The sequence below is a fragment of the Cavia porcellus genome, unplaced genomic scaffold, assembly GCF_034190915.1.
Source record: "Cavia porcellus strain 051 isolate PalLab524CR breed Dunkin Hartley unplaced genomic scaffold, mCavPor4.1 scaffold_6, whole genome shotgun sequence".
Lineage (NCBI taxonomy): Eukaryota > Metazoa > Chordata > Mammalia > Rodentia > Caviidae > Cavia > Cavia porcellus.
This window is the reverse complement of record NW_026947489.1, coordinates 45,229,357-45,238,197: the sequence shown is the minus strand read 5'-3', so window position 1 is coordinate 45,238,197 and position 8,841 is coordinate 45,229,357.

Sequence of the window (8,841 nt, the reverse complement as noted above, 5' to 3'; positions counted from 1 at the left end):
CACAGCAAAGCTACTCAGATCTGGACAACCGGAAGGAAAAGTAGGGGCCTGAGAGGAAGGAGCCAGGGACCAGATGCAGTATGTGAGGTCATGCCACCATGACCCATCAAAGCATACCCAGAGTGTGCCTCACTAATGCCCTATGTGTCTCCCAGGCCAGGCAAGTGACACAGTGAAACTGGTTTACAAGCACATCTTTTGTATGGCAATAAGCTTGTCAAGAGCCCACACCAAACCACCTCTTGTATGAGTGCTCACCTTGTGGGCCATTACCCTTCTACCCTCATCATGACAGGGACAGATACCAACCACCTGGAGATACAGTCCCTATATTGCAGGTCATGGTGAAATCTTTCAACCTAACCAATCATAAGCCTGCTTGCCTTGCCTTGATTTTTCCTGTATAAACCATAATACTGTTTTTGCTCATGTTTACCCTCCCTCTGCCTACTGGCTGACTCAAGACCTCCCTCTTTGCTCTTGTGTGACAACAGTTAGGAATGAGTCATCCTTTTCAATGGCAGTTATCTCTTGATCTTTTGGCCATATGTGGACAATAACATAACCCATATTTTAAAACCCATTCCCTGGCATTCATACAACAAATTAGTGGCTGTTCCCAGACCTTTGGGCACTGGGCATTTCGCAGATGGGTTCAATATGATTTAGGCAAACATAATACAGACTTACTGCTTCACTTCACACTGTGGATCACTTTTGTTCCAGAGAGGAAAAGTGAGACTTAAGGGAGCAGTGTGACTTGTCCCTGGGAAAAGAAAACAGGTGTTGAAATCCCTCATTCTGTGCCTATGTTCCAGGCTAAAGCATACCAGACAACTCTGAAATTGAGGCTCTAGAGGCAAGAAAACACAGAGGTGTGGTGAAAGCAGAACAAGAGGGATTCGGAAGATGAAAGTTAATGTGTTTATGCTCTCAGTTTGCCATTAACTTTCTAGCCTTGAGGGAAAAGAAGACACTTCTATCCTTTGCTTTCACATATGAGATGTGGCTGAAAAATACAGTGAATATTTTTTTAAATCTATTACAGTAGAAGATATGTTGCCATTAATCCCCCACAGAAAAATCCTCCCAACACACTTCTTTCATCTTTCTTGCTACTTTTTGAAGCAGTTCTGGAAGTTTTTAATGTCTTCTATGAGATATGATAAAAAATGCAGTGAATGCTTCTGCTGAATACCATTCAGTGGACAGGTAGGCTTGTAAAAGCAGAGTGTGTTCTTGTTCACTTTATTCATTAGATCTGTCACCATGTGACTTCTGGCTTGTGTCCAAAATAAAAGTGGCCATGAAAGATAAATGTCGGATTAATTTCAGGACATCAAGACAGCCATGGCAGTGCAATGAAAGACACTCACAAATGACTCCTTGCAGAGCTGCTTCAGAAAAGGCAATAACAGTGGGAATATATTCCAAGTCAGGGTGGGAAGTAGTTGGAGGGGGATTAATGGCAATGTATCTGTTACTACAATAAAATTTTTAAACATAAACATTCACCTTATTATTGAATCACATCTCATGTTACCTGTGATCTTTCATTGTTTCTTCCAAAGCTTTACAGCTGTTATGCAGTTATCTTCTTTCACAGCTGATGAACCTTGGGCTCAGAAAAACTAAGAAACCTATTCAAGGACATACAGCAAGTTAGCTGCAGAGGTGTTGGTGTCCAGGTCTTTGAGCAGTGTTGCACTGGGTTTTAAAACTTGAGGATTTTGAGTTGTGAACTGGAGGTTTCAAGCCCTCAGCTCAGGCACAAGTGTTTCTAGTTTGATAAGCATGGGCTATTGCAAACATTTAAAAACCATTGGTTAACTTTTCAATATTTAGGGAGTTTTTTAAAAAATAAAATTCAAGATTTCCTTCTCTGGAAAGACTACAACTTTAGGGCTGGAGATTTAGCTTAGTGGCATAAGTGCCTGCCTGGCAAGTACAAGGTTGTGAGTTTCATCCCCCGGTACCAAAAAAAAAAGATGCAACTTGAGAAGCTGAGTAGCTGTGGCCCGTGGACACTGGGGCATATCCAGATGGCCATATTTTCCCATTCCTATGCTGTTTTACACATTTCTGTGAATTTCCAGGTCCTTTTGTCCTCTCAGTTCGCAACCTCTGGACTAGATGTTGGCTGGCCTACTTAGGGGTCACAAGAAAGGAGTAAAGGAAAAGGTCCAGTGTTGGTGGCAGAGCAGGAAGTGTGGAAAGCAACTGGTTTCATCTTGAGTGACAGGAAATAAGAAGCCTGACATGTAGCTGGGCTGTGAGTTGTGTAGGGCTTTGTACATCCACACCCACTGCTCCTGATCCGTGACATGAACAAGAACTGCAGTCTATGATCTGTTTTTCCTGTACCCAGAAATACATCCCATTGATCTCAAAAATTGTCTTTAAAAATTCTGGTGATCTCATCTGTGTAAGGCAATAACTGGTCCATATTTGTTGCAACACTCAGCAGGTACATGGAGCTCTTTTACTTCTTATTTGTGGTCATCGTTGTCATCGTTGCTTAGCAGAGAAAACAGAGCCTTAGAGGTGTGACCCGCTCCAACTAGGTTATGCAATAAGTACGAAGCAGAATCACAAACCAGCCACTCTGGCTTCCATTAGACCACATTTCCCTGAAAATAAGATCTAACAGCTTGGACAATGAGAATTCAAAAATTCCAACCCCAATCAGTCTATTCTTCCCTTACCCTTCATTGCAGAGGGGCCACGGAGCAAGAGAATAGCGAGGTATAATCTTCTGCAGGACACTGACCATCACCACAGTGACTTATTTTGGGGGAAATGCTATAGTATCATTTCCATTAGCTATGCCCCAAATGATCAGGGGACTCAAGCCATCCCAGTCATCTGTGACCCTCTATAGAATTGCATATGTCCCTGCAATGAAGCTGTTTGGTCAGATGCTTTTGATGGCACCTTTTTTCTCAGTATTCTCAGTAGTATTGAGTTTTGATCCAGGATCTGAGACACCTTCCAAAATGCCTGTCTTTATAACCAGGAAAAAGAAGAATGATGGCTTATCTAAATCATTTCCTGCAAAGCGATCCATGTCATCAGTGCAGTGGCTGGTTGTACTCAGGCGCTCAACACTTGATGGACAGGCAGCAGAGAGTGACGCTGTCCCACTAGGTGTGGCTGTTGCTGGATCTATTGGCAATTTTAAAGCTGAGTTCTGGCCCCATGAGGAGGTCTTAGGTTCTCCCCCTTCCTCTAGGCTGTTGTTTTAGATGAGGAAACAAAAATATCCACTGAAGAATACCATGTGACCTGCCAGAGATACTGTGGTGCTGTTCCCTGAGAAATCTGTTGCAAAATGTTTAATGCTTCTTAAATGAAAACTATTTGGGACTTAGGGCTGCCAGCACAATTCTAATTAATGCCCTTGCACAGTACTACAAAACAGATGGCAAGTTTGTTTCTGGGTAGGTTTCTCCATGTCTGGGCTGGTTCAAAGAAAAAGTAGACCCCAAAAGGACAAATTGTAAGTATGAATCCACTTATCTAAATAGTGATGGTTGGAACAGAAAAGGAGCCCTTCGTCTCCCCAATATTGCTTCTCTTAGTTTCCATCTAAGTGCTTTTAATGAATGATCATAAATAATACATGCAACCTGCGTAATGAGATGGTTACATTATAAATGGATGCAGAAGAAAAAGCCCAATTGACGTGATGTTTGCCACATCACAGTAATAATTTCACTTGATAGTCCACCAGGGCAGTGCCTGTCTGGAGCTGTGAGTACAACTGAGTAGAAGAAAAAGTGGTTGAGAATTTGGGAGCACAATGTATCACATAATCAAGGAAAAGAAAACCAGAAAGAGTGCTGTTGGTAACACTTACAAATGTTCCTGCAATACAATTAGACTGAAAACATGATGGCAATGATATTGGACATAGTTTTCTAAAAATTGGAGTACTAGAGAGCTTTTACTGAAAAATAGTGGCCCGTTTTTCTCTTTTTCATCCACAAGTTCTACTTTTTTATTTTAAAGAGAATAAAACAAAACAGAATTAAACAAATCATGACAGAACAAAGCAAGTGATACAGGACTTCAAAACAGGCAACAGAAAATCAACAATGACTACCCTAATGTCTCTCATTTCCTTCAAAATAGCTGTCCATACCATCACACACAATAAAATCAAACAAAGCAAAACAAAACAAGACTAATCAAAACAAAAGAATGGAAGCATTACAGGACTTCACAACAAGATAACAGGAAATCAACAATAGTTACCATGTCTCTTGTTTTCTTCAAAATAGCTGTCCATATCACACATAATAGAATGAAATAAAGCAAAAGAGAATAAAAACAATCCAAAGGAATGAAAATATTATAGGACTTCAAAACAAGATGATAACAAATCAACAATGGCTACCGTAATACATCCCATTTTGTTCAAAATAGCTGCTCATACCATCAGACAATAAAATCTAACAAAACAAGACAGAATAAAACCAGATCTAACAAAATTATGAAAACAACAACAGAATTAAACGATAAATAAGAAATTAATGGTGGTTACCACTTTCCCTTTTTAGGTGTTCTCTCCCCTCCTGCATTCATAATATCTATTGTGCTTTTTGGATCCCACTAACTCCTTCAGTTTTTTATGCTAGGGAGATAACTCAGTGTTCACTCATATGAGGCCAAACCATGTCAACCAGGAGCATGATCTCCAGTTGCATTGATTTACCTACAAGAGCCTCAAGATTATCCTACTTTATAGCTGGGTAGCTTTCCATTGTATAAAAATACTATATCTTTCTCATCCATTCTGCAGCTCTTGGGCAAGTTACCCTTGCTGTTTTCTGGTCTCCTGTCACATGGAGCACTTCTTTTCTCTCTTTTGATTTTGCAGTCTATGAATTTCCTTTCAAGTTTCCTTATATACAGTATATCAATGGATCTTGTTTCTTGATCCACTCTCCCTGTGTTTCTTTTTATTGCTGACCTGAGGCCATCTATATTAATGGTTACAACTAGCATACATTGGTTTGTTTTTGCCCTGCTATGCTCCTGCTGTTGGCCCTCCACTTTTTCCCTTCATTCAATTGTCTGTCTTGTTTGGTGATCCTCCTCTGCTGCTATACCTGAAGCTATGGTCATCTTTATCTCTCTCTAAAATATCCTTCAGCACTCTCTGTAGGATTGGTTTGGTGGCCATGAATTCCTTGTTTTTTATCAAGGAAGTATCTTACTTTTCTATCAATTTTGAAATATAGTTTTGAGGGGCTGGGGATTTAGCTCAGCAGCATAAGCACCTGCCTTGCAAGCAGGCAGTCGTGAGTTTGATCCCTGGTACCGATAAAAAGGAAAAAGGCAAAAAAAAAAAAAAAAAAAAAGAAATATAGTTTTGTAGGATACATCAATATGGGTTGGAAGTTGTTTCCTTCCAGGATCTGAAAAAATTTACTCCAGACTCTTCTTCTTGATGGTTTGTGTTGATAAGTCTGCCATGATTCTGATTGGTTTTCCTTATAGGTGATCTTTTTCTTTTCTCTAACAGTTTTTAATATTCTGTTCTTGTGCTTAATTTCTGGGATTTTGATTATTAAAAGTCTGGGTAGATTTTGGTTATGGCTAGTTGGAGTCCTATATACTTTGTTTATCTGTATGCCAGATCTTCTTCCTATGTTTAGAAAGTTTTCAGCTATTACTTCTGTAAATAGTCTTTTTATGTCATTTGGGTTGACCCCTGTTTTTTCGCTGATACCTATCATCTTAAATTATTTTTCTTTGCATCATCTTGCAGCCATTGAATTGTTATTTCCTGGTTCTTGTTATTTTTGAAATCTTTCCTTTCACAATCACTAGATGCAATCCTGTCTTCAAGACCTGAAAGTCTATCTTCAGTCTCTTTCAAGTGGTTTTGTCAGGTTTCGAATGACTTTTTAATTTCCTGGATCTCTCTGAATCTGTTTCATGCACTGCAATTCCTTCATATGTTGTTCATTCAAGGTTTCCATTTACCTATGCTCCCCCTTTTTACCTATGTCTTCTTTAGATATACTTAGCAATTCTTTCATAGTTTGTGATTTCTTCTCTTACCTGAGACATTATTTCTGATCTGATCACTTTTATAGTCTCATGAAATTGTTTCTTTACTTCATTTGCTATCCTCTTGGAGATTTCAGATGTGTGACTTCCATTTTCTCCCATGACTATGTCTTCCAGACTTGTTCTGTGTGGGCTGGAGGTCTGAGATTGCTTTTGCTCCTTAGTCTTAACATTCTCCTCAGTTCCTCCCAACAAGCCAGTTGTAGGGTCCCAGGTACTTCCCATGTTGGCTTCCCCTCCATGGTGTAGGGGAAAAGGGCAGGCGCTTTTCTCTGACCCCAAGTTCCCAGGGAGGTGGCAGGGCACGGGGCAGGCTTCTTCAGATCCACGCAGCTACACTAGGCTTCCTCATGGCCAGGGGTGCCTGGTGGTGGGGCTGCTCCTTCTCTCAGGCAGCATGCCTACCCAGGACTCTTCCGGTGGTGGCAGGCACACAGGGGTGTGTTTGTCTGATTTTCCCAAAAGGTGCTGGCTGCCTGAAGGAAACAAGGGTTTCCACTGGCTGCTGTGGGCACATACGGTGTGCCTGGCTGCATCTCCCTGCAGGCTGGGTGTCCGCAGGAGAGAGATTTCCTATGGTGGCAGTGGTGCACAGGGACTACAAGTCCTGCTTCTTGAACATAACTCATTGTAATTTCTTTTTAATTTTATATGCTGAAAAATGTGCTAATCCATGATATATCAGTTTTATAATCTACTATTGGTTTCTTATTATTTATAAGAATTTTACTATCTCCAACACACACTAACATTTCATCTTTTTCAACATGATGTTTACATTAATCTAATGAGGCAAATATTTTCTACTGAATCATGTGTTATTTTAGAGTTAAGTTTCCTTTTTGTATAAATTTTCTTCTTTTCTAGCATTATTGTCTCAGTTTTCTATCTGGCTACTATTTGTGTATGTATGTATATATATACAAAATTTAATTTATAGAAATAATCATTAAAATTATTTATCATATGTAAATATTTATAATATTAACATATACAATATGCTAAATATACTCTAGGTGTTTCATCAGTTTTAGTGCCTATCAACATTATATTCTCAATAATAAATGCACTGCGGGGCTGGGGATTTAGCTCAGCGGCATAAGCGCCTGTCTTGGAAGCAGGCAGTCGTGAGTTCGATCCCTGGTACCGATAAAAAGAAAAAGACCAAAAAATAAATAAATAAATAAATAAATAAATAAATGCATTGCACAGCTTATCATTCTTTTTTGTTTAATATATTCCTCCAAGAAACTTCTAATTATCTGCTTCCATTCATTTGCTTTTAATTTTTTTAACAGCTATTATCCTGGGATTGACCTTCCATTTTGTACTAGAAAACCTTTTCCCCCCCTCTCCTGTTTTGGAATTTTGGTGTTACAGATCACATGTCTTTTTTTTCTTAGTTTATTCTTTTGTTAACTTAAGCACATTCTCTAACAGATGCCTAAAAAAAAATTCATTATTTGCTTATTCTTGCAAGTTTCAGCATATATCCTACTTTCTTGTATTGATAATTGGGTTTGGAAGTTTGACTGGGGAAATAGCTTTCTTGAGAACTGTGAAGAAATCCCCTTAGCATCTCCTGGCTTTCAAAGCTCCTGCTGAGAATCCCTGTGCTTTATTGATTCCTGTTTCATACAGCTTTTTTTTTTTTTTTTTCTCTGCATCTGTTGTTCTATGGTGATGATCTGCCTATGGAAGACCTTTTTGGTTGACTGTATTAGATTTGTTTTTCTGAAAACCCATGTCCTTTAAACTATGGAAACATTTTATAATGGAACAATTTATTTAATAAATTTCTTATTTTTGTAATACTGAATTGAGCCTCAGTTTTCTTCTGATTTTCTATCTCTCCTTTTTATTTTTCAAATTATAATTTTTGCTACTTTCATTTCTATTGTTTGACTAATTTTTCATCTCACTTTTAATTTCAAAGTTTTCTCTGTTCTACAATTCTTTCTTGATTCTAGTATTTTTTTTCTACTTTTTAGAATCAACACTTGCTACCTAAATGTAACTGTGATATACTTTAAAACTTATTTTCTGCTTCCTTCTTTGTTCTATTTCCTTTTTGACCTCTTTCTTGTATATTGCCAGTCTTCCTTAAAGATCTGGATGACTTTGTCCCAACATATGCATTAAAGAGAATTAATGATGTACTGTGATTTATTGTCTTACATCTGTATGTCTGGGTAGGTAGATGTTTATTTTCCATTTTTTCAAGCTGAGGACCAAGAGACTGAGCAATCAAGTTAGTATTTTCACCAACAGTTTTTTTTTTAAATAAAAAGGTCTACAAAATAAAATGGGATAGAATGAAATTGTAGGCAACGTCTAACCATTTTGATATGTGGTAGAGTTTACCTCAAGTTTGTTCCTGTGCCTTATTACTGCTTAGGTTTATTTTAGGTGGCTCAAGCAGTGTTCTGTTTTTATTACTTCTCCCAAGAAACTAGAATTCAAGATAATTCAAGACTTGGTCTTGTCTCATCATTGCATAACTGATTTGGGGACCACAAATTGTTGCAAGTAAATTCGTACATGTGGTCACAAATAAGGTATCTGTGAATAACGAGACTCAACTGTACAATAAAAATATTGGGCAGAAATTGAACAAAAATGGAAAAGATGCTCAAAATTAAAGCATTCCACCTTGTCTAAGTTGTTTAGAGGGGATTAAACACACTAATTTTAGATCTTTAAGTCAAATATGCAGTAAGAGAAACTTAAAATCATGTGTTTTAAAAGAATGAAAAGAAC